Source organism: Arctopsyche grandis, chromosome 1 (assembly GCF_051622035.1).
Source record: "Arctopsyche grandis isolate Sample6627 chromosome 1, ASM5162203v2, whole genome shotgun sequence".
NCBI lineage: Eukaryota > Metazoa > Arthropoda > Insecta > Trichoptera > Hydropsychidae > Arctopsyche > Arctopsyche grandis.
The window spans coordinates 18087331-18115132 of NC_135355.1; the positions used below are offsets into that span (position 1 = coordinate 18087331).

A 27802-nucleotide genomic window follows, 5' to 3' on the forward strand; every position below is an offset into this window, starting at 1 on the left:
AATAACGTTTGAACGTCCGCACTTACGCGTGGGATGTCCGTGATAACGCATACATGATGCAATCAAAGTTTATTTACCATAAATCAACAAATTTCTATAAATTATCCGCATGTCGTAAGCGAATAAAAATACTTACAACATACTTAACGTAAAAATATTCAGGATGAATGATAAGAGTATGTATGAAAATTCGAATAAAAATGTTAATAAGTTTCAATATCTGTCGTGAGAATATTGAGTACTTGCCTTCAATAATAAATAACCGTTAAAATTCATTTATATTATATCCGATTCCATCACAATTGTAATAATATCTACATAGTTTATATTGGGATAATATTTTTGGCACGACTGTAAAATAAATTACACGACAAATGTCAAAACGACATTTAATGTCAAATCAACATCTCTAAAAATAGCTCGCACGACAGAATTGGTTTTCGCCCAGCAAACCAAACGTCAAACGGGTTCTGACCGATTCTGTGGTGCGAGCTATTTTAGAGAGGGGCATTATTTTTATTTGCCGGGCCGATAAATGGTACCCGTTTATATATGTGTCGAATTTATTTCTATTCATATACATATGTACGGAATAATATTATCATAATCGATGCGGATTAGCCGGTGTTAATAATTATGCACACGTTATATTTATCGTGTATTGTTGTTACAACACATAATGTTCTATATTTTCGCATTGTTATAACTAATAGCAACAATTAAACCTCGGTCGTAAACGGTGGGTGGATGCACTTATTGTGCAATTTCATTAGGAAACACGGTGTATTGCGAAACACATCTCGGCCGACCGATTTAATTGATTTATAAAACGATTTACCAATCATTTTATTAAATACGGGCTAATTTAGTCGAAAAATAGATTTCATGCATTGTATACATATAAATATTCAACAATACCCTATTGTATTTTTTGTGTGTTACACATTGTACAAACGATGAAAACGGCATGAAAACGAGTTACGAAACGACCTTTCGAATCTCAGGGTCAAATGAAGCACATATTCGTACGTACCTTTCACCATTTTCGAATTTAAGACACTGGTTTGTATTTGTCTGAATGTTGTTAATCAATGACGAACTTTAAATTACTTACAGCACATACATATGTACATGAAAAATGTGATAGTACAATATTCGTATCACATTATATTCCAAATATCAGCAACCAATGCAAAAGCTTGTATTGCAAACTTAAAACGAAAGTTCTTGCTCTCTTTATTTGTCAAAAAAATTTGCTTTTGTTTTTATTTGCATTCTTCCTAGTTTCCATATTATTTTTTAATACGAAAATTTTGAAGGTCTCACTCCTTTCACCACACGTATCCTCATAGTTTGAATAATCTAGATCAAACATTGGAATGATTCTGAATCTCTCATGATAGTAAATAGAATATTTTTCCTTCTAAATAACTACCATATTTACAGAATTTATTATGGCTGAAAAATATAAAAAATAAAATTGTGACATTCTATTGTTTTATTTTATTAAAAAACTGTATTTGAACTGATTTTTTATACAATAACTCTATCGATATTAAACTGCTAAATTTCAATAGTTTTACTTTGCATTTTAATTTAACTGACCGTCAAATTTCACACGGTGCTTCTTAAGTATGAATATTATGCGAGTGCAAAAGATTGATCTGATTTGTTTGATCAGAATTGTAAAATTCAATTATTTTATTTTATTTGCGAGGCGTTTTGATACTGATTATATGTATTATTTGTTTATTAATATCATTATATTAATATATTAGCTTTACAAAACCGATCTTGCGAAAGTATACACTATAATAAAAAATATTAGAAATATTTTCGCGTCCAATTATATGAAATCAATGAACAATGTCCTTGGTATTTATATGTGCTTGGCATTTACATATGTATACAAAAGAGAAAAAATCAACCTAATATGAGGCTTGTAAAAATGATTGTAGTTAAATGATGCAATTGCACATACATATGTACATACATATATGTTTTTAATTATGGCCTCGCACAATTCTAATTAAATTAAATTCACCTAGTCTGTCAAAATAATAAAAAATGGGGACGATCATCGTTAACGGATTAATCGCCAACCGGCCAATTAAGATTTATCATTATCTACGTCCTTCGAAACGCACACGATAACTGTCCACAGTCATCACTGTTAAGCAAGAATGGCGTGTAAGCTTTGACGAGTTCTCGTCGCAAAAAAATCAAACCTCGAACGGAATTCGCAGAGGGTTCTCTGATCAGTAAGATCTTCAGTCGTGAGACGTTTCTGCGCGGTCGAACAATGGTTAATAAGTCGGCGAACTTTTGAACCGCACTGTTACAGTTAGCGACCAATTAACCGCGATATGCTAAAACAACGGTTAACTATTAAATCACTAACGATAAAACTTGGTTAAGCGGCTACGGCGAGCGCCAAAACTTGTTATTATCTCAAAAACGCCGAAATCGCCTGTTATGTATGTATGTCCGGCAATTAACTCGTCTTTCTCACATTGGTGAATTTATTTTCATTATTATTATTTTCATTAACGGCGATGTACTCGTATAATGCTAACAAATTGACGGACACAACAGTGAATTTGAAAATTGATATGAATAATACATTCGATACGTAACTGTACATATTTGGAAGGTCGTATGACGTCTATGCTACAATGCATTCTAATAAAACTTGATCTAATTTCCCATGTTGCAATTTAAGAGCACAATTTTCAAATAATATTACGACAACACACATTGACTTATTACAGAAATGTGTAATAAGCCAATACACATTTCTGTATCTAAAAAATAAAATAAAATCCTTTTTTATATCAAAACCTTAAAACAGCACAAAAAAAACATTTAATAAAAATTAAATACATACATACACACATATATAGCTTCACATTACAACTACATAAATCTAAAGCCCAAAACTTGTACATTGTACACACATAAACGATATGAAACTTAATAAGGCTTCAATCAGACCTGAATATTTAACATTAAACGAATTCAAACTAATACATGATTCGGTTGTACTGTTAAAAGCCTCTTAAAATGGATAATTAGGCTAAAATATTAGTATTATAGTCACGAAGTAATATGATATATGCATATCGGCAGTTATTTTCTGGCTTCGGCGTGGAGAGGCACAATTTTTTTTTATTGGAAGCCTTTCAATATTTTTCCAGAATTTGGATAAATTTTTTTTTAAATTAAATGAACTTTTATAGTAAGATGCAGTTAGCATGTTACATGTACATACACATGGTTTGTATCATAGACACATGGAACTTATTAAATAAAATTAATAGACTACTTCCAAATACATAGTTATTACTTTTCTCAATTACCTTTTGGGATTATCCCAATTAATAAACCTAATATCCCTGTGCCTATTTACTATTTATGCATATACAATTTCCTTTAAATGTCATTTATTACAAAGCTTGGTTATCTATTTTATTTTATTACCGTTAAGTTTTGAACAATCGATACAATCATAGACTTATCCAGATTAATATACTTATTCACATTCAAATTATAGTAAAAATTTGAATTCTAATCATATCAATAATGCAATTTAAGTAGATTGCCCAGCCAAAATTTCTCTAATGACATACATACCTATGTATATACGTATTGTATTTCCGTTTTTGAATAAGCTTATAATTAGACTTCAATATACGAAAATTCCGTATATGTACATACATATACTTCATGTTATCTCCATGGAAGTGTGTAAGAACATGGCCATCTATATATGTATATCAATTATTGCAAATGTCAAGCTTACATATAATGAAACGCTAAAAATTGGAACGAAAGTCCAATTTTGATATGCGAAAAAAAATGATAAATTACGCTAATAAAATTTTAGCTCAATCAAATTATCAAGCATACAGTTTCGTCTTATGGAAGAAATAAGATTATCCAGTCATCGCACTAATTGAGAAACAGTTCGGTGTTTTCGTGTGAGTAAATTAAATAAATCGAACCTAAATTGAAATGCGAAATCGACCGTGAGTCAAATAGTAAAAAGTGTGCTATTTTTACTTACCTCTTATTATTTTATATATTTCTTTAATCATAAAATGGGTTTAAGAAATGTAATAATGAATGATATTTATTAAAAAATCGTTAATTCGTAATCGCACAGATCAGAACGACTTATTGCTAAATTCCAAAAATAAGTATTAATTGAAATGAGTTAAATTTTCTAAATAATAGACACAGTTCCCAAAAACTATGTATTTAACAAATATAAAAATTGCAACAATTGTTACAATGCACCAAATATCCTTGACCTTTCATAATGTATGAACTGAAATCTTATTGATTTTTTTATTTATTTACATATGAATTGGAAAGCAACACTTCGCACAAATGTCACATTATGACAACAACTAAATCCATTTAAAATACAATATCATAAGCATAACATAATATCGATATTGATGTATTGCTTTAAACATATACCTTAATTTATGATAAATAAATAAGTTTTCCAATTCAAACATACCTCAATAAGCACACAATGTTAATAGCGCGCGGTTAAAAATAGCGATTATCTACGTACAATAAATAGTTAATAACAAAAAAATTCAATAATGAAACTCGAATAGCATAAGTTAATATTCCGTATAGGAAAATAAGAATGCGTACCTCCATGTACAAATTAAGATACATAGCGAAAATATCATCTTACACATACATACATATGTACATAGATACAGATGCATATTTATGATCGCACGCTAACCCATTGAAATCACATACATACATCAATCTTCTCATTCTTGAGTTGCATGCCATAAAAATGATAATTACTATTACTATTGAATTTTAAAATCATGTAAAATTCGTACTCACGACGCCACTGAATAATGCCCAAGTCGCCACGGGTCGACGATCCCAACCCGATCCTCACTGCAGCATCAGAGTCTATCGGTGGTTTTCAGCAAACCACTTTGGTTTGTCAACATAACCATAAGATATAACTGTATGACGGAAGTATGTCAACTTGCGACGACCGCACTGAACAAGACCACAACTTTGACTGTCACATGTGAAATCAGCTGTAGCAGTCGCATCGCACTCTTCACGTGCCACTTGTTCCCAAAGTTTCTGTTAGAGTGCACCTCTCAATGGCCCCAGTGGCTCTACTGGCAATACTGTGAGTATTTCTATTCATACTTTCCCCCACGAACGTTGTCAGTTTTGTATACCATGCGCTACTGATTACCTATACATACATATACCGGTTCTTATCGCAAATATCGGTTGAGCTAATTGGATTAGAGTTATTATACATAGATACATATTGTTCAATAGTGGCTTTTTTGTTTGTTGAGAAGATTTAGAATATTCATTTGGTGATTTTCAATTAAATTTTCAAAAATCATAACATATTCGACTTTAAAGTGGTTAATATGATAAGATAATAACTAGAAGTAGGACCGGAAGCGTGCCTTTTCTAGGAAATAGGTCATTTTGGGTATATTTTCCAGGAAACAGGGCAAACTACAACGCTAGAGATCATAACAAAGGGTTCATCATAAAAATGAACAAAGCACGGCGAACAATGAACAAAGAACGGCGCAAAGTTGGTCCACTCTTCAATAATTACATATGTATGTATGTATTACGACAAAGACGAAACACGCGGATTTTGAATTTTCATCAATGGAAAACTTTCGTCATATCAAGGGAACGTTAAAAAAATGCAATGCAATGTCCTGTGCCTCCGACAAACGAAAAATTAGATTTTTTTCATATATCTTTTTATCAAGAATATTTTTGAATTTCTATTATTTAAGTTTATTTGGATCGATTAGTATTGTTTTGCCTGATTGACGAGAATTCAAAGTTGCCTTTTCGCTCTAAAATCCCCATACAATGCACGCCACGCTCGGAATGGATATTTATAATGGTTTATATAGAGGAAGTTCCCTTGATTATTTTAAAAATAAAAGTCTTTGAGTTCCCTTGGGTACTTAACTATAATTTGAACACAAGGAATATCCAAAAAAAAACGAATTTTATCAAATAAAAGGAAGCCAAATGATCAATTTTGACAAAAAATGTGAGGTTTTACGTCAAAACCTACTTTTTCAAAAATTTTGGCGAGATAAATCGATTATTTGGCGTCACAGAAATTTTTATTTAACGTTCACTTGATACGATGAAAGTTTTCCACTGGGTCAATTTCAAAATGCACGTTAATTCCAAAATCCAAAATTCACATTTTTCGCTCCAGCCTAATTGTATAGTCATATAATATATGTAGATGCACACGCGGCTGGTCTACTAAAGTCAATAATGTCTCTATATTCGTTCATTTCTTTTGCTTTTATTTGGTTAAATATCATCAGGACATATACAACGACAAAATTCTGATTTTTTTAAATATACAAATAGACCAAATTCTATTTATAAAAGACATAAAAACATATTTTAGTAAAAAAAACATTTTTCTTTCGTGTTTTTTTTATTTATTTATTTATAACCGAATTGAATGGCATTGCTCGGACAAGTGAAAGATAAAATATAAAAAAACTAGTGGTTTTATCTGGCTTCGCTCGGTATTTGTACTATAAACCGCTTACACATGGCTAATTTAATAGTAAACATTTTATTAAATTTATTTGAAAAGTTTTATTTTATTTAAATTTATTTGAATATTCATTTGTTTTTTTTTTATTACATTTAACGTCACGGACCAACAATAGTTACATAGTTACATACATACATACAAAGTCTTTTTCGAAATGATATATTAGATAAATAAATATGTACATTATGTATTAGCTTATAGAGATTCAACCTCTTTCAAAAACTATCTATTGTCTAAATTAGAATAATATTAATATTTAAAGAAGAAGGTTCTCTTAATAATTGTGTTACTAATGTCAATTTTTAAATTTTTATACACCTACATACATACATATGTATGTATGTATATGTACTTAGAGAAGATACATACATAAATATGTATATAAGATTACATGTCAATATTAAATATAATACAAATACAATATTAGTATTGTATTTGTTTCACATTCTATAAAATAAGTTTAATAATAAAAACTGCTGTACAGCTTGAAGGTCTGCGTGTCGGAACAAGTTAAAGCCGTTACCTATGTATATTCTTATACACCAGTGACGTCGATAACAACTTTTAAATTAAGTTATATTTTACGTAAAAGATATTGTAAACTACATATGAATTAATCTGAATTATTAATTATTGTACGTGTATTCTATACTATAATAATTTCGTGAGAATTTATTATACATAAATATAAATGGAAATGAGAAAAACTATTTTGATTTTTTACAATCCAAAATACATTATTATACACGTGACTGTATAAAAAGCATTTATATCCACTATTGACCATAATATTCAACCTTTTTCAAATGCGAAAGTTGATAGTTTTAATTGGATTTGTATTGTGATTCGATTATACATTACTGATATAGTGGTAACTATGTTTATAAATAAATAAATATACACGTTCCATTTTAATTTGTTATTAAAAGGAATCGTTAACCCAATCAATGAAAATCATTTGCGTATTGATTTATTTTCGAAAGTTTCACCGAACGAGTTTATAGACGATCACAATGGAAACTAGTTTCGCAAATGAAGTGTGGCATTGATGACACGTTTTAATTATTTATTTCCTGTGATGGCTAGACAAAACCATATCATAATAATAATTAAAACTTTCAACGATGAAATTTTGACAGTTTAATGGTAAGAAAAAAATCAAAAGTGCGGTATGGGACGCGTGCGCGGGTTCCAGTGGTAAAAGGCGTAACCATGTCATTCGTACGATCTTATTATTTTGACAAGTTTCTTCAACATTTTTTTTCAAATATGAGAACCACCGTTATCGGTCAACCAACTTCGGTGATATTCTAGGATAAAATATCACCGAAAACACTCCGGTGGGTGTTGCTTGCTGGGCACTGGAGTTCTATCTGAAAAAAATACGTACCGCGTACCTCTCTGTGTGTATTTGCTTTTAAGCAACTACTAAAGATCTATTTATACCAAGTCGGCACGCATCGGCAGCAGCAGGTAGCCCGCAAGTACTGACAGTATTCTTCGGTACATTATATATGGACGCGTATTAATGGAGAATGGGTCCATATATAATGTACCAAAGAATACTGTCCGTACTTGCACTCTAACTGTTTATTTTTTTATTCACGTCATAAACAAGAATAGATTATATCAAAAACTTATTTCTTGCTGCTTTTACAATCCAATCAGGAAAAATTCTAAATTTGTAATGCGGTCTCAGTTTCATAATGCAATTGTAACGTTTAAAATACGCAAATTTGTCCCGGATATGGCTTCCGACAATAATCGTGTACATTCTTATATAGATAACAAGCACTTTGTAACTTAATAACTGTAACACTGTTTTTGTTTAACTTATAGTGTAAAATCCATAATTTCAAATTATCCCAAAAAATGTTGGCACTTAACATATACATGTACATACATACATATGTGACTGATTTTTTTTTCCTTGAACAGATTCTTTTCTCGATTGTATCAATTATGTCGGCTATCTTAACCTTTGAAGGACGAGATCGAACGAGTGTCCCGAACCGGGGTCGAGTAAAACCCCAGTATTTTTTAGTCAAAATACAGCTTTTCTGAATATAAATGAGTTCAGTATATATTTTATTAATCATTTTATACATCAACTAAAAAAAGTTTTTGTCCTATAGCATGTTTTTGACTACTTTTGTATTAAAAAATAACGACAAGCATCAACACGCAAACGCACATAGGTAAGGCCAACAGGTGACTGCATGACTCAATGGCCACGCGCCAAAAGCGACGAAAACAATAGCTTACGAAAATATAGCTGTCTCTTTCTCTCGCATTGATTCATCGATCAACAGGAACATGCAAGCTAACAGTCAAAAACATGATTTATCGCTACCGCCTTTAAATCAAACTTTGGAACGTAGAAATGTATAAATTTATTTTTTTACGATGTGCCCCCTTTCTAAATCATACAAAATCTATTAAAATAAATTTCTTGTAGTTCAATCCAGGAATACAAGAACTATAGGGTGTATAGCTTTGAAAACCACATAGTTATTACGAAAAACGTAAAAATTGAGGCACTTGCATACCCCACTTCGGTGAGGGAGGGTTAAACTTAATATTTCTTCCAAAATATACCCCATAAAATAGAAATAATATCTGTAGATAACACTTTATTTTAGCTTATAATAAGACAGCGGATGCTCATTAGGGCAATATGTCTTTTGGTGCAATGGCTATTTTAAACTTCGTAGAAAAGCCTTTTTGTTACTCTATTTTTTTCAAAATTGATGGAACGTGTATTGTAATTTAAGAGTATCCGTCCCTTATTTATAATAATTTATTATATTTCTTGATAATGGAACTACTTATTCGGTTTGATAGAATACACATACAAATTCCAATTCTTAATAATAATGCTTTTTTTTCAAAATTATACCAGGAAGACCTAACAAGCCAATCAAGAATATACGCCTTCTTGCCCTATTTACAAAAAAACATCGCAATTGAATAAACATCCATACGTGTCTATTCATATCCATACACATTGTATATAATAATTGTCTAATGCAGGGTTTCCCAAACTACGTTCCGCGGAACACCAGTGTTCCGTTGAACCTGAATAGGTGTTCCGTGACAATTTGGAAAGATTTTATACACTGCAACACATTTAAATATCTTCTACTTCATATTGAAAAGCGAGTGATGATCAATCTCCACTGATGTGTATTATTGATATTTTGTCCAAATGGTGTTCGAGGAAAGATGAAAGGTGTTGTATCACGTATCCAGAAAGTAGATACAAGAGCCACCAGCAGTCATTATATTTTGCATAGGCAAGCACTGGTGACTAGAACAAATTCCATAAATTTTAAAAATGTTATGGATGAAGCCGTGAAAGTGATAAACTATGTAAAATCAATACCACTTCAATCCAGATTATTTAATATTTTGTGCGATTAAATGGGTAGTGGACACAAAGCACTTTTATTACAAACTAAAGTGAGATGGCTATCAAGAGGAAAAGCACTATTAAGACTTTATGAACTTCAAAGGCACAAAATTTTGTTGAAGTTTTAACAAATCCTTCATGGTTAATAAACCTTGCATATTTGGCATTTATTTTACCAAGTTCAATAAAGTTTACTTATCATTACAAGGAAAAAGTATTACAATTTTTAATATAACAGATAAAATTGCATCTTTTGTTAAAAAAAATACAATTTTGGATTTCATCAGTTGAATCAAACAATTTTGTTTGTTTTCCTGCCTTATATGAATATTTGAATGAATTCAATTTTAAAGTAGATGAAGAAGTTTCCAAAGTATGTTTAGAATACCTACATAACTTTTTTTTTTTTTTTTTTTAATGCTTTTTATTATTACGAAATTATGTTCACAATACATCTTATATATATTTTAATAGCTACTGATCTACTGATCATTTTCTATTTTACAATTTAATTTAATTTGGTTAGTAATCACAGTATTATATTATTCTAATGTTAATCTACAGCATAATAGGAAAAAGAGCTTAAAAACCTATTTACAATACCTACATAACTTGAAAACAACTCTTTTGCAACATTTTATGCATGTACAAACATATATAAAATATGTACATATATACATACATATATAAAATATGTACATACAAACATACATATATAAAATATTTTGATTTTTAAATGCTTTTTATTATTACTAAATTATGTTCACAATACATCTTATATATATTTTAATAGCTACTGATCTACCGATCATTTTCTATTTTACAATTTTAAATTAATTTTGTTAGTAATCATAGTATTATATTATTATAATGTTAATATGTACAGTGCAATAGGAAAAATAGCTCAAAAACCTATTTACAATTCTTATAAATGCTCATAATACATCTAATACATAATATTAATTCAAGACTCTATAAAGTCGATGACCTAAAGCAGATTGTGTTTAGGTAATCTATATAAAATATGTACATACATATACATTTAATTTACAAACGTTTATCTTTCCAAACGATGATACTTTCAAAAAGGATAATATAGGGCGATTCATACAAGTAGGTATGTGTTATTAATTGTTATTGTTTGTTATTATTACACTGAGCAACAAAAAATCACGTTTTTGAGTTACCAGAGCGGAGACTAACCAATCTTTACTAAGTTTGACCCACTGAATTCGAATATGATATTGATTTTTGTTGGTGGGTGATCGTTTACGACCGCTGTACTCTGGGAGATGGTTACATGCCGTCTCGCTTGCACCAAAATATTACGCGATACAACCATATACACAACGAAAGCATTTAAATTGCAACTATCGCTTGAGTTAGTACGTCTAGATAAAAAAAAATATATTGAGATAGAAAACCAATCCTTATAAACGTGGTGAAATAAAAAATTTGACAAATAAATGAAAAATAGCACGGAAAAAAAATCCGTAAAAAAAATATATTTTTGACTTTTAAAATTCGCTAGACAATTAATTAGAAGTATTTTAAAGCAATGAAATATAAAAATTAATAGGAAAAATATCTGACTATTTATTCCAATACTCACTTTGAGCGTAACAATCCTAAATTTTGAGTTAAAGACCGCAAAAGCCAAAAAACTGTAAAAATCGCGGATTTTTTTAAACGCTCATATCTCGTAAACGATCACCCACCAACAAAAATAAATATCATATTCGAATTCAGTGAGTTAAACTTAGTAAAGATTGGCTAGTCTCCGCTCTGGTATTTTTTTTTTTGTTGCTCAGTGTTATTATACATACATATTACTTTATTTTAATTCATGTATCAATTCCTTTCCGAAACCAGAGTTTGGCATTCACCGCAGTGAGAAGCATATTTATTTATTTATTTTAAACAGACCATTGTGGCATAACAGGAATTCCTAAAGCGCCACAATGGTCAAAAAATATAGCACAAAAAAGAAAAAAAAAAACAAAATAACAATTAAACATAAACATAAATACATTCATACATAAACATAAAAAATAGCATTTATAATAACAGATAAAGTAAAAATATCAAATAAAATATAGCATAAGGAATGCCTTGCACCTACAGCCAGTTTCAATAAATATGTAAGAAACAACTACAAATACAAAACATCCCTGTAAGGCCCAAATGGAAGAGAGTTAATCAAAATTTCACTCATAAATCACAATCAATCATGAAAACAATGATGAGCGCAGACTACCAGATAAATGGGTTAGAGTAATTTCCGACAATTTACGCTCACTAAGGTGGAAAATATCACATTCAGTCTCGGCAGCAACGATTTCATTAAGAAGTCGGATAGCTCTTGGAATAGGAGCCATTCGAAAAAGGACTGTGCGGGCAGGAGGTACAGCCAGCAAATGATGATGTCTACCACGCACATAGTGATTAGGGTCATAAAGTCCCAACTGCTCCAGCAACAACGGGCATGACGTATTACCACGTAAGAGCAGGAGAACGAAACGAATTAATGAGAAGTTTATCCGAAGTTCAAGGGAATTATACCCAAGCATGCCCAAAAGGAAAGGAGTGGGGTAGAGATATGGGTAATACCCATATTCTTTCCTATATAGGAAACGAAGAAATGCTTTTTGCACTTTCTCAATCATCAGAGAGTAATTTGCTTCATGCGGATTCCACACAATCGCATTATACTCTAGCTTACTTCTCACAAGCGAATTGAAAAGCAAGCGAGAAGACAAAGGATTGGAGAATAATCTTGCATATCTCAAAACAAATCCAAGTCGACGAAAGGAAACGTCAGCGACTTTCTTGATATGGTTGTGAAAGGTGAGCTGAGGATCAAAAGTGATACCCAAATCGACAATAGATTCCACACGCTTCAACAAGACGGATCTAATGGAATATCCGTGACAATAGAGCGAATGTGCACGTCCATAGCTCATAATTGCACATTTGTTTAAATTAAGTTCAAGGCCTAAACTAGAACTGAACTCCAAGACAGCGTTAATATCAGCTTGAAGGAGAGAGGCTTGCCTCTCATCCTTGACAGCAAAAAATAATTTAACGTCGTCAGCAAACAAGAGACATGATGCATTACATAAAACTCTAGGGAGGTTATTAATAAGAATTGTAAATAGTAATGGGCCTAAAGTGGACCCCTGAGTAACACCAGATCGAGTAAAAAATGAAGGAGATTCATATTAACATAGTCCTCAGATGGGTATTCAAATTTCATTATATTATTTTTCCGTAGGCACGTGTTCCTTCTTTTCGTGAAAAGATTATGTGGAAAATGTGAGTATAACTGTTTTCCAATGTACACCCAGCGCAAAGCGAAGCTTATCAGTCACAAATTTTACCGGAATGGTCCATTTTTCGCCCTATTGGGTCTCACTTTCTGGCAATTTTGTTTTTATACTTTTACAGTTGTTTTCAACATACCTCAACGTATTGTTGCCAAAAACTTTTAAAGTCAGTTTCCCCCAGACTTTCAAGTAGTGCGTGTCTTTTTTTAGTGTTGTCAGCGTTGAGCGTAAAATATGAATTTTTGTCGATCGCCGAGAAATCAAAAATTGTCACTTTCTGGGAGGAAAATTATTTTTTTGCGGAAATTTATCGATGAACGGAGACACATTCTACCTATAATAACTATATTTTTTAAGAAGTATAAAAAGACAATGGACATAAAACCTGTCGAAAGAGGAAAAATGGAAAAAAAACTGACTTCTCGAGACGAACGGATTTTAAAGAGAATTTTACTTCAAAACAGTTTCAAAACTGCGTCAGAAATTAGGTCTGAGTTCATTGAAGTTGGAAAAAACAGTAAGCCTTAGAACAGTTCAATATGAACTAAATGAACTTGGTCTATGTTAACATGCAAAAAAAAACCCTCCTCACGAAGAAAATGAAGCATACTCGTCTTTGGTGGGCCAAAGAGAAGAAAAATTGGACAGTTCAAGATTGGGAGACGATTAATTTTTCAGATGAATCCAAATTCAACCTGATTGGATCAAATGGGATGGCGCTAGTATGATGAAAATCAGGCGAACGCTATAAATAATCGTGCTAAGCGCTGATTGTTTAACGTTCGCCATGGTATGGTATTGGGGGCCATCACACGGTATGGTGTTGGGTCAATCATTAAACTAGATGGGATAGTCAACTCACAGGAGTATAAAAAAATCATCAACAAAAGCGTTATTCCTACATTAGAAGGCTTACCGGAAATGGTTAAGGATCTTGTCTTTCACGATGATTCAGCACCGGCGCATCGTTCAAAATTTCAGAGTATTCAAATTGTTTTCACAATTAATTTTAATTATTTTTAATGCATTGGTATATCACCATTTGGTTTTTTTTTTAAATATCGATCAAGATAAGGATAGTTTAGGTACAAACTCCATTGAATGGCCAGGAAACAGCTCGGATCTAAATATAATCGAAACATGTGAAGCAAAATAGGCAAAAAAATTAGAGATAAGAAACCAAAAACCATAAAATAATTAAAATACATTATTTATGATGTATACTACAATGAAATTAGTGATGAATTATTAAAAAAATAATATGAATCACTACTTAAACGAATAAAACTATTTATTAAAAACAAAGGGGGTCCCATTAAATATTAAAATAAAATAAAAAATTTATTTGTATTCCGTACTATTATTTGAAGTCCCCTTGATATGTTGAAAAGCTTGAAAAAGAAAAAAAAATCCGTTTTTATCAATTTTTTGATTTTTGAAATCTACTCCAGGTATAAAAAAATGTTAATTTTTACTCCAAATTTACAATGATTCCTCTCATAATGTTATCTATTGACGAAATCGCTTTTTTTGCTGCATATTGATGAAGAGGAGTTGTAGAAAGTAATACGAAAACTGTTATTTTAAATTCCTTTCCTAGTCTTTTAAAATATATCGTTATTTGCATGTGATGCAACTGATAAGCTTCGCTTTGCGCTAAGTGTATGTAACTGACAGTAAAATATTGTTACGTACGCCGCGGATTAAGCGAATAGAATCCTAGAGACTATGTGACCGTTCAAGGGTTATCTGTTAACGGATTAACTAAGTGCTTGCACTTAGACCAACGGATATCTGTTATCGGATTAACTAAGTGCTTGCACTTACTTCCAGGATTATATCTGGACTCTAAGTGCATTTAGGCTAAACAATGACCGTTATTAGTAATTTCTCAGAATCGGTACGGGGAGACCCAATGTCGTGGAAATACATATCCGAATACGTGACTATACAATAGGTAAACAGATTAGACGTCCTGAGAGATCTACCCTTTATGAGGTGGTACGTAGGCGATATCATGTCATTCTGGACTGAGCTCTGCCATTGCGTGTATCTCCTTAATCATCAATAAATGCTGTGACACGACTGTTGGCCTTTTACTTGGATCCTCCACCCACCCCTACGCAACAATATATTTAATCAAATAATTTCAAATTCGATATCGCTGCAAGACAAAGTCATGGGACCAATTCTGAACATTTATTTATCTATTTAATGCTTAACGCGCGTCATGAGCGTCACGATTTTGCATAATTACGTAGAACCGAAGTAGGAGGAGTCGACATCTCCCTCATTTCTCGCTTTTGTTACAAACGCGTAAGATCGTCGGATAATAAATGTATGTGAAATTTAAACGTTCTCCATGTCTAATACATGATAATGATTGACTTTCTTCTTCACCAGTCATTATAGCCTCACTGGACGCTCGATAGTTTCGAACCGGTCGGTGTCACAAAAGTAATAGATCACCTGATAAATTCCGTTTAAATATGAAAATTTAAATGGGAATTTTTTCACTTGTAATGTGCACGCAAGCTGTAACGTTACGCAATGAAATAAAACGGTATGGTCGTTGAAGATGATTTGGAATAATTTTACACGAATTCAAAATCATTGCTATATATGTATGTATGTATGCATGTTGTAGTAGTTTTCACCGGCAAAATCCAATGTTACTCAATATTTACGTACAATCATGATTTTCTCTTTCTTGTTTCGATGAAATATGTATGTATGTACATTTGTATAATAAGTGATGACTTTATGGGATTACACTTTACAATAATTACATTATTTGGAAAATATCTGCAAATCATAATTTTAAATATGTATGTAATTGAAATAAAGTTTTTTTTATCACATAGTTACATACATATACATATTATATTATGAATATATAGATAAGTGCAGTCCATCCTGGGATACCAGAATTTTCTGACATTATATTCCCGGTGCTGAGATTGGTCTGAGCACCGGGATTACGGTCCCAGTAGATTTTAGCGTAATACGTCTTTACTTTGTAGAGCCTTCGAAAATTTTATATGTTATCGTACATATATACATATATAGTATTATGATTGTTTCAAATTTAATTTTTTCTGCAACACGTTCAAACATCGACAACAATAAATTTAATATCTTTGGATAAAACAAATAACTAAAAACGAACCTATTGCAGCATACAGACTTTTTTATACGTTGTGTACTTCGATATATGTATGTATGTATGTACATACATATGTATGTATAATAATATATTAAATATAATTCTTGAATAAAATATTTATATATAAGCATTAATATTCTTTCAACATATGTATAGCCAATCTTATTGTAAATAGTATCTTATCGAATAGATGTATTCATAAATATATTACATATTCAAACTATCAGCAAAAGAACCTGGTTTTAGAAAGAAAATGGTTTTAAAATATAATTGAACTTAATTATTAACCAGCTGAGCCCGGCATGCGTTGCAATGCCACAATAACGCATGCAATTCCGGTTCCCGTTCCCGTTCCCGTTCTCGTTCCCGTTCCCATTTGTCGTGAAAACGCAGGCACCGGACACATTTGTAATTATTCAATTGTTTGTTTATTTTACCCTAAGAACGCAGGTAACGTTGCAATGCCACTCATTCCCATTTCTCCTGTTTCCGTTCCCGTTTTTGGGCAATTTTATTTACAAAAACCATCGTGGACTTACACACAATAACTCCGGTAAGTTTCATCGCAATCGGTTGAATGGTATAGGAACGCATACGCGATGCTTTTCTACATTAAATAAAATCAAAACTTACCTCAGAAACACAATGAGTCAAGAGATATTGATAGCTTTATCTATGCTTTCAATAGAGAAAGATATGATGAGAAAAACGATCGGATAAGAGATAAAAATGACAACTGACACGAAAGCCATGTGAAACGTAAAGGAGGTATGTAAAAATAACAAATTTTAATGAAAAAGTTATAGACAATTATTTGCCAATAACTTAATATAGAACACTAGTGTTGGACCCGTTGATTTCAACGGGTGGTTTCGAAAAGGAATTGAAACTCGAATAAAAATAAAGTTAAAGATATTGAATCGACTGGTTTCGGAAAGAAATTGATGCACGAATTACGAAGTGATTACGAATTACGAACTACGTTTTGTGCATCGCCGACCTCCTGACGCCTTTGCCCCCGATGCCTCCGTCGCTCCGGGGCCTTCGGCCCCAGCGCCGCCGACGCCTCCGGCGCCCCCGACGCCTTCGGCACCCCGGGGGCTTCGCCCCCAGCGCCGCCGACGCCTCCGGCGCCCCCAGCACCCCCGATGCCTTCGGCACCCCGGGGGCTTCGCCCCCAGCGCCGCCGACGCCTCCGGCGCCCCCAGCCCCCCCGATGCCTTCGGCACCCCGGGGGCTTCGCCCCCAGCGTCCCCGATGCCTTCGGCATCCCGTCGCCCCCAGCCCCCCCGATGCCTTCGGCACCCCGGGGGCTTCGCCCCCAGCGTCCCCGATGCCTTCGGCATCCCGTGGGCTTCGCCCCCAGCGCCGCCGACGCCTCCGGCGCCCCCAGCGCCCCGATGCCTTTGGCACCCCGGGGGCTTCGCCCCCAGCGCCGCCAGCGCCCCCGGCAATGAAAAAACTGAAAAAATGAAAAAAATGAAAAAAATGAAAAACTGAAAAAATGAAAAAAATGAAAAAACTGAAAAAATGAAAAAAATGAAAAAAATGAAAAAACTGAAAAAATGAAAAAAATGAAAAAACTGAAAAAATGAAAAAAATGAAAAAACTGAAAAAATGAAAAAAATGAAAAAAATGAAAAAACTGAAAAAATGAAAAAAATGAAAAAACTGAAAAAATGAAAAAAATGAAAAAAATGAAAAAACTGAAAAAATGAAAAAAATGAAAAAACTGAAAAAATGAAAAAAATGAAAAAAATGAAAAAACTGAAAAAATGAAAAAACTGAAAAAATGAAAAAAATGAAAAAACTGAAAAAATGAAAAAAATGAAAAATATGAAAAAAATGAAAAATATGAAAAAAAAAAATTTTGTTCCCCATACTGGTTGATGGTTGATCGTCCGTCACATACAAATATACAAATATACAAATATACAAATATACAAATATACAAATATACAAATATACAAATATACAAATATACAAATATACAAATATACAAATATACAAATATACAAATATACAAATATACAAATATACAAATATATTTAGCGACAGTCCGTTTTTATATATAGTATTATTTGTCAATAGCAACAATAGACGGATGGATTTTGTTTTTAAAATCTTTTTCACAATATTGTTATTATTTTTAATACAATATAAGTGATATAAACTTTTACTGATTTTGTATCTACCACAGCACCCCCAATTATTATATCCACGAGCCGCCACTGTATATATGGATATATGTAGATAGTATTCACTAAGTACACGGAACTTAATTTCAAAAACTTTTAACTTTAAAATAAATATTTTTCTCTTGGTACACCTGAATTTTATTTCCAAAACTGATACATATTGAATGTATCATGCACTTTAATTTAGAAAATTTTGACATATATACATAGTATCATGAACTTTTAATTGAATAATTTTCAGTTGGCAATTGAATGTTCGAGATATTTTTAAAGAAAGATGAATATTTTTGTTTCAAACTTAATTGGCAAGGGTTCTGCCTGTTGTGAAATATTTCACTTACTTCCTTTTCACTATCCAAATCATACTTATTGACTAATTCAAGAAGATTATTATATATTACTTCTATCTTCATATTAAATATGCACACAAACGAATTTGCAACAAAAAAATATTAGAAATATAGCGTTGCCAGTAAAAAAAATTCGGGTGTGACCAACCCATGACTTTATCTATATATTTGAGGAATATAAGAAGGTTACAAAACAAAATTCGATATTGAACTGATGACTATGATAGCGATACAAATTGAGCGCAAATGTATGGAAACTTGCACAAAACAAAAGTTCTAATTCCGGTTGTCTGATTGTGTTCAAATTTTTTTTATTACTAAAAATCACTATCAGTATCATACTCATTAAATAACAAGAAAATAAAAATAATTTTAAAGGTCAAAATAAAATATTGAAATATTGTTTTAAAAAAAAATACTACTTCCGGCTTACGAATTCTGACCAAAACCCTACCAGCTCTAAGTTAGTACATAAAGGATAGAAATATAAATTTTCAGCTTAATACGTTTAGGGGTGTGGACAGAGTAGTGGGCACAACATTTTTGACCTTTCTAAGAGGAAAAAATTCCCACTTCCGGTTTATTAAATTAAGTTATTTTTTTTTATTTTTACTTAAAATTACTATTTTTATTATACACAATAAATATCAAGAAGCTTAAAACAATTTAAAAGGTCAAAATAAAATAATGAAATATTGTTTTAAAAAAAAATACTACTTCCGGTTTACGAATTCTGACCAAAACCCTACCAGCTCTAAGTTAGTACATAAAGGATAGAAATATAAATTTTCAGCTAAATACGTTCAGGGGTGTGGACAGAGTAGTGGGCACAACATTTTTGACCTTTCTAAGAGGAAAAAATTCCCACTTCCGGTTTATTAAATTAAGTGATTTTTTTTTATTTTTACTTAAAATTACTATTTTTATTATACACAATAAATATCAAGAAGCTTAAAACAATTTAAAAGGTCAAAATAAAATAATGAAATATTGTTTTAAAAAAAAATACTACTTCCGGTTTACGAATTCTGACCAAAACCCTACCAGCTCTAAGTTAGTACATAAAGGATAGAAATATAAATTTTAAGCTTAATACGTTCAGGGATGTGGACAGAGTAGTGGGCACAACATTTTTAACCTTTCTAAGAGAGAAAAATCCCACTTCCGGTTTATAAAATTTAATTTTTTTTTTTTCTTTTCATTATATTTCTACAGAATTATACTTGAATTTTTTCGTGACGAACACACATGTTTAAGGGGTCGAAAAAAATAGTGGAAGAAAAATCGAACAAGAGTAAACTGCCACTTCCGGTTGACAGATGCCTACTAAATTTTATAAATAACTTGGTATTAAGCTTAAACTTCTAGATATGAAATTTCAGTTCAAAAAACTAAAAATTTTTTGAGAAAAACATAAAAAACCTCGATTCTCTAGAGTAAAAGTACTACTTCCGGTTCAGATAGAAATATTTAAAAAAATTAAGGTGATAAAAATTATTATTTCTATCATATTTAAAAAAAATTCATTCTGATTCAGTTAGTGGTTTGGGAGATAATTGAATTCAAAAACTTAAAAAAAAGAGGACACCTATAAGGGGAGGTACCGTTTTCGGTCAACTTAAAAATTTACGTCGTGTCGATAAAAATTTCAGTAACGGATACTAAGTTTCAGTTCGATAGGATTAACGGTGTTAAAAATATCCCCAAAATACACACACACACACACACATTTTTTCTAGATCATGAAAACTTGATCAGTGATCGATTCTGAGTTCGAATCAGTCAAAATCTTGAGTTCGAATTTTCGCATGATCACAAAACTTCATCTATTGTTACTACGTACATAGATAAAGTAAAAAGTGTGATTTAATTTTAAAATGCAAATAAATGTAGATACAACATTAGTGTCAATGAAGGAAAGATTCGAACAGTTGAATGAATATTCAAAGACGTGGGGTTTTTTATATTTTGTAAACAATCTACCGGAAAGAGCCGATCTTCAAATTAAACTTACCATGAATTCAAAATTTGATATTTTTAGTAGTGAACTTTGCGACAAACTACTTAATTTAAAAGCCTTTCTGTCACATAATTTTTTTTTTATTTTTTTTTTTTTGGTGCCATCTTATCGATTTCCGATAAATCATCACCAGCGATATCGTTGCTCTTCAGATCATGTACGGGCACTACGGAATCATCACTCCGTCCCCAAAATTGTGAATTGGGCTTCTGAATCTCTCACATTCAGAACACCAATTCGTGAGGCTTTTTTCGCTTTAAACGCCTCTGCTGGTGAGTTGTGTCTAATAGCTGCAACGCTTCTATGTTAGGGTGACGGTGCAGTCTCAACTCGTGCCTCCCGGCGCATTCTCGGATGACTTCTTTTACTTTTTTGATTTTAAGGTCCTTGTGGATCTCTTCATTTGTGACGAAGCGATATGCATCGGTGATAATCCTCAAAAACTGGTTTTGACATCTTTGCATTTTTTCGATATTGGATGGCTTACTGCATCCCCACAGTTGTATGCCATATGTCCATATTGGCTTCACGATTGCCTGGTATATCAGTTTTTTGCATTGTAGGTCTAATTTGGAGTGTCTTCCTATTAGCCAATGCATTTCTCTTTGTTTAATTCGAATCTGTTCTATTTTTTTTTTTTAATGTGATGCCTCCACGTAAGCCTTGAGTCAAGATGCAGTCCTAAATATTTAGCTGACAAAGCTTGTGGAACTTGGATTCCGTTTATGAAAGTCTGAGTGCTGACACTATTTCGTCGCAGTGCAAATGTGACCTGCATTGATTTTAGCTCGTTGAGTTTCATTTTCCAGTCCTTGGTCCATTTGCTGATCTTGTCCAGTGCACGCTGCAGGCGTTCAAATGCTTCCTCCTGTGACTCGCTCGATGACATAATGACTGTGTCATCTGCAAATGTTCCAATGAATGTCTCTTCGCTTGTCGGGATGTCAGCAGTGTATATCAGGTACAGTATAGGCCCTATTACGCTTCCCTGTGGTACTCCTGCAGAGGCTGTGAAAAAGTTAGAGAATGCCTCCTCATGAGCAACTCTGAATTTGCGTCCGGATAAGTATGATTCCAGTAATTTGACATAATTTCCAGGTAATGACTTGCTGATTTTGTGGATAAGTCCTTCGTGCCATACCCTGTCGAAGGCCTGTGAGACATCAAGAAATACAGCCGGACAATACTTTTTTTCCTCTAGCGATTGCTCTATTTTTGAAATAACACGGTGCACTTGATCGATGGTAGAATGTTTCGACCTAAATCCAAATTGGAAGTCGGGAACATCGATTAAGGGCTTGAGTCTTTTTAATAATAGTTTTTCAAATAGCTTAGAGATCGCAGGCAACAAGGATATTGGTCTGTATGATGTTACTTGTTCGGGTGACTTTTCTGGTTTCTTCAACATTATGATTTGAGCAGTTTTGAAGCACTCTGGCACATGCTTGAGCCGGAAACATGCATTGTATAAGTATGTTAGCATGATAATAGCCTTTTTCGAAAGTTCCTTGAATAGTCCCGGTGAGATTTCGTCAATTCCAGGTGCCTTTTTAGGATTTATGTTGTCATCTATTTCTTTAGCTACTTCCATAGGGGTGACAGTTTTGATTAGTTGCTGTGGTTGATACATTGGTGTATAATCAGCATCAGATTGAATATTGTGTGGTTGGAATACTGTCTCAAGTGTTGTGCAAACAGCTCAGCTTTTTCTTTGTTGCTTCTTATCCACTCTCCTTGCGCATTTTTCAGAGGTGGTATTTGTAGAATTGGTCGTTTGAATTTCCTAGTTGCTTTCCATAGTGAATGATTTTTATCAGCTGCAGGGCCCAAACCTTCCAAATATTTTTCAAAACAATTTTGTTTGTGCTCTTTAATAAGTCGGTTAACTTTGTTACTTATGTGGTTAAATTCTCTTTTGTCTGCAATATTTCGGGTTCTATGCCATATTCGTCTTGTTCTACGTCTTTCTTTAATCAATTGTCTAATTTCCATGGGGTAATTAATGATTTGGTCTGGTTTTTCTTTTGGTACAGGTGTAGCTTCTTTCGCAGCCTCTCGTACAGAGTCAATAAAATTTTGAGTGTGTAGTTCGAGATCTTCTATAGTTTTAAGTTTCACTATTAAATTTATTGATTGGTCTAGTTTTTTTCTGAACATATCCCAGTTAGTGCGTTTATTTGTCAGGTTCTGTCTCCTTATTCTTTTAATTACCAGTGTGCTCAGTGTCATCAGCACTGGTGTGTGATCAGAAGTAAGGTCCTCTATTCCTTCGACCTCAATGTGGTTTGGGGCTATTCCTTTGGATATAAAAAAGTCAATTAAATCTGGTACCTTTTTACTGTCGGTCGGCCAGAAGGTTGGTTTTTGTGAGGAATGATACTCGCACGAAGAGCTCTGAATCGCGTATAGAAGGTTGTTTCCTTTACCAGGAGTTATAAGTCGTGATCCCCAAGCTGTATGTTTAACGTTGTAGTCTCCTCCAATAATAAATCTTGGCCCAAGGGAATTAAAGATGTTTATAAATTGGTATTTTGTGATAGTATGCTTTGGAGGACAATATGCTGCAGCAATATTTAAGTCAGCATTGCCATATTTAATTGTGATGATAGTAGCTTGCATGAATGGTTCTCTGATATCTTTTTGTTCGAAGTGCTGGATAAAGTTAAAGTTAATCCACTCATTGTATCAATTTTAATAATTAAATCCGAACATTTGGGTTGCTATGCAAATTTTGCTGAAACTTTAGCAAGTGGTGAACGCAGTTTTTCGAAACTTAAATTAATTAAAACTTATCTCCGATCTACAATGTCACAAAATAAACTTTCCAGTTTTGGAACTCTATCTATTGAAAATTATATGGCGAAAAATTTTTCAGCTTTGATTAAGGTTTTGCTGAAAGAAAATATTGGAAAGTTCACTTCTGAAATATCATTTTATTTATGATCCACCTGTATTCTGTTACTATAATATAGATACGTACATACAATTCATCTATTGACCAGTTGTTGAAAATGATATCCTCATTACGCGTAAAAACGACTTAATTAACATATTTATTGTTCAGAAAAATTTAAGATTGATCATAAAAATAAGTACCCACACATTTTTCTTTTTTATCCGATTTCTCTTTACAAGTGTCACACATATTCAATTAAAGAAAATATGTGTACATACATACATACATATGTATGTACATACATGTGAATGCGAATTGTATTCAAATATAAATTTTTATGCATTTATATATATATATACATATATATATATATATATATATATATATATATATATATATATATATATATATATATATATATATATATATATATATATATGTATATATATATATATATATATATATATATATATATATATGTATATATGTATATATGTATATATATATATATATATATATATATATATATATATATATATATACGTATACAAACATGCGTATATTGGTAAGTGTAAAATGATAAGAATAATTATAACATTAGTATGTATGAGAACATTGGGCACTGAATATTATGCAAATTAGACGATAAAATCATTCGCTCTGTGGGAATCATACACCGCGTCATTTTATTATATTTTATATGAATGCACAATTTCAATACTTGACATTAATATTTAAATATAAAAATCTAGCAAAAAATTTTTCTTCGAGCGATCTACATACATACATACATATTTATTATCGAAAAGTTTCTCTGGTTCGATTGATTATATTACTATTATGACAGGCATTTAATACCATCATATTTCCATTAGCTTTATACTAGTTTTACAAAAAAAAATCAAGATACATTTAATGATTGAAAATGGTATTCAAATTTAAGCTCGTATAGATTTATATGCTCGTTTATCGGTGTGTAATAAACAACATTGTGTTATGAGTGTGAATTTTACGACCGTATATAATAGCGAACGCTTAAATGTTTTCTTTAGTATGAGATTCACATAAATATTGTATGTATTTTTTATAAATATTCTAATATTGAACAAATTCCAACAAGATTCTTTGTGTGATCGATCCGCCTCAGATGAATGTATGTATAATATTACTATATACATACATATCTCGGATAATTCAGCAGATAAATTTACATCTTGAAGCAATTAAGAAACTGGAACGAATGTGTTCGCCTGTGAGATTTCCTACTTTATTATTCTGGGAAATATTGAACAAATTCACCTACGAACCTATTTTAAGAATATTTATTGAATCATTGTACAAGTTAAATTTTCTCTTCTGTTCATAATCATTCGTAATTATGACAACATATATTTATTTTAAATATATATTGTATAAAACATACATTCGAAAATCGAAAGATCTTAACCCGTTGGGTGCTAACGACACGCCTGGTCTTAACTTATTCAAAAAATATAGATGTTTTGGTGATTATATTTTTATACAAAAAGCTTAGTAAATATTACTCTTATTAAATGTAAGAGAATATACTAAAATGTCTAATGGGTGATCCAAATATGATGCTATCACTTTATATACTTTATATGGCGCTTTAGGAATTCCTGTTATGCCACAATGGTCTGTTTAGAATAAAATATGTATAAATGCCAATTTTTTTTTTCGATTTACCTGCTTATACGATAATGGTTAGTCGATTCCTGGAATACATACATCATGTAATACCTTATAGCAATTGTGGACTTTTACGCTACCTTTTAAGGGAACTAAATAAGGGAAAAACCACAAGTCCCTTTTTTACGGGATATCATATGAAAAGTACATTCAGTCTTAGCTCAACTGTCGTTTGAGACTTCACGACTTGACTTACGTATCTTCTTGATTTTCCGCTACACATTTACAACCTGGACCGTCTTAGAGAGTGCGGATTCATCTTAGAGAGCGCAGATTTTGAATAAATGTTTGTATATAATTTCGAGTATAAAATTCGAGTAAACATTCGAGTGTTGTTACTATTATTTTTTTTTATTACGTTTTAATATGGAGAATATGTATGACACTGATGTTGAGTATGGAACAGAGAGTGAATACGAAATCGACAGCGAATTGGAGTCAGATAGCGATAGCGATAACGACGAAAATGTCGCTCCTTAATATTTCTCAAACCGTAATGTCTTCTGTTGTACCTTCAACTTCTTCAAACGGGTCAACCAGCCAGCCTTCAACATCAAGAACATGGTCGAATACAGCTATGCAGCGTCAGGAGTTTCCTTTTACGGGGAGGCCAGGGATTAAAGTTGCTATTCAGGGAACCGAACCCATAGATTTTTTAAATTTATTATTAGATCGGGAATTTTATAATCTCGTGATTGAACAATATATTTGTTAAAACATAAATTAAAGTGTTTTATTATTTTTAAATATCGTTATATTATTTGCTAATTATTCGAACATAAATTTTCCAGAAGTTTTTTTTTTACGAAAATAATGAATAAATATAGGTACTGTATAGCGAGCTTTATGCAAGATGCAGGTAGACGTGCGTTCCAAGAAATATCTAGACCCTCACACTGTCAAAACATTTGTGAGACAGAGCTATTTTATAAAATATCAGCATAGCAAGTCGAAAGATCAAAAAAAAGGGTGCATTGTAAACGGTACTATGTATACAAATATAATATATATCAGTGGTGTGCGGTGAAATTATCCCTCTTTTTGTCATACAGCCTTGTTTAATGTGCGCGTGCAGGATACGAGAGGAAAAGCCTGTTCCTCTTGTTCCTGTTGTATCCTGCTCGCGCAAATTAAGTGAGGATGTACGACGGGGGGAGAGAGAGTTTTGCCGCACGCCACTGATATATATACTAACCGTTTTTCATATGTATGCATGATAAACGAATATTTTCGACTTTTATTGTATTATTGTAAATGTATGTACATTATTATTTTATTGTATTATTATATTGCAACATTTATCATGCGATGTCGACTTTTTCACGGTCACCCGTATGTATATATGTATGTGCTTAACCAAACAGTAAGTTGATCAATCAAAACATCAGTAGTGTGCCGTGAAAATCTCCTTGTTTTTGTCGCACAACCTGACTTAACCATTTCAACTCTGGCTTACGCAAGCAGGATACAAGAGGATTAACGTAGTAGCGGCTCGTGAGGATTCACAGTGGCGGGGCTGCAGATGAATCGGCATGTTAACTCATTTACTATACCGGTGAATAGTCAGTGCCCTGGAACTTTACCCTGCTTCCCCCCCCCCCCTTTTATCGGCCCTAGCTGCCACTCCGCATCTCATATGGATGAGTATATCCACCGGTTCACATGTGCATTGTAATAAATTTATTAGATATGTAAAATAGCCTATTAATTGAAGTTAATAAATAAATCATATATGTATGTATGTATGTACATACATATGTATAAAATGAATTGCAAAATTTAAATCATAACATTGGATTGAAATTTATTTGATTAGCATTAAATTTCATTATAATATTTTAATTTCAGGCACGGTTGATGGTTTTATAAAAAGAAAATTAAGAATTATAAAAATTTTTGTACATTGCTAATTTGTAATATTATATCCGCTTTTTTTAATTATAAAGTAAAAAATTCAAATCGAATCGTTGATAGAATGTGAAAATTTTTGTTCCATTAAATATAGATAATTAATATACCTTTTAACCTAAATTAGATACATTTTCAATTATGGGCGAAAAGTCCTTTAAAATTTAAATTACTGAATTTAATATGCACAATTTT

The 27802-nt window shown here is 32.0% G+C and overlaps 2 protein-coding genes across 3 annotated transcripts in view; both read right to left on the reverse strand.

Moving 5' to 3' along the window:
* The window catches only part of LOC143923094 (myosin-IIIa-like), a 34262-nt gene extending 29149 nt beyond the window's left edge, over positions 1-5113 (reverse strand). Inside the window, exon 1 of one of the 2 annotated variants that reach the window (XM_077446603.1) lies at positions 4879-5113. The gene's annotated coding sequence lies outside the window, so the exon portion shown is untranslated. Of the gene's footprint in view, positions 1-4874 lie in introns of both variants that reach the window. The other variant, XM_077446610.1, reaches the window with a different exon arrangement.
* LOC143912339 (uncharacterized) overlaps positions 1-27802 on the reverse strand; it is a 976232-nt gene that overhangs the window by 59774 nt on the left and 888656 nt on the right. The gene's annotated exons all lie outside the window — the stretch shown is intronic.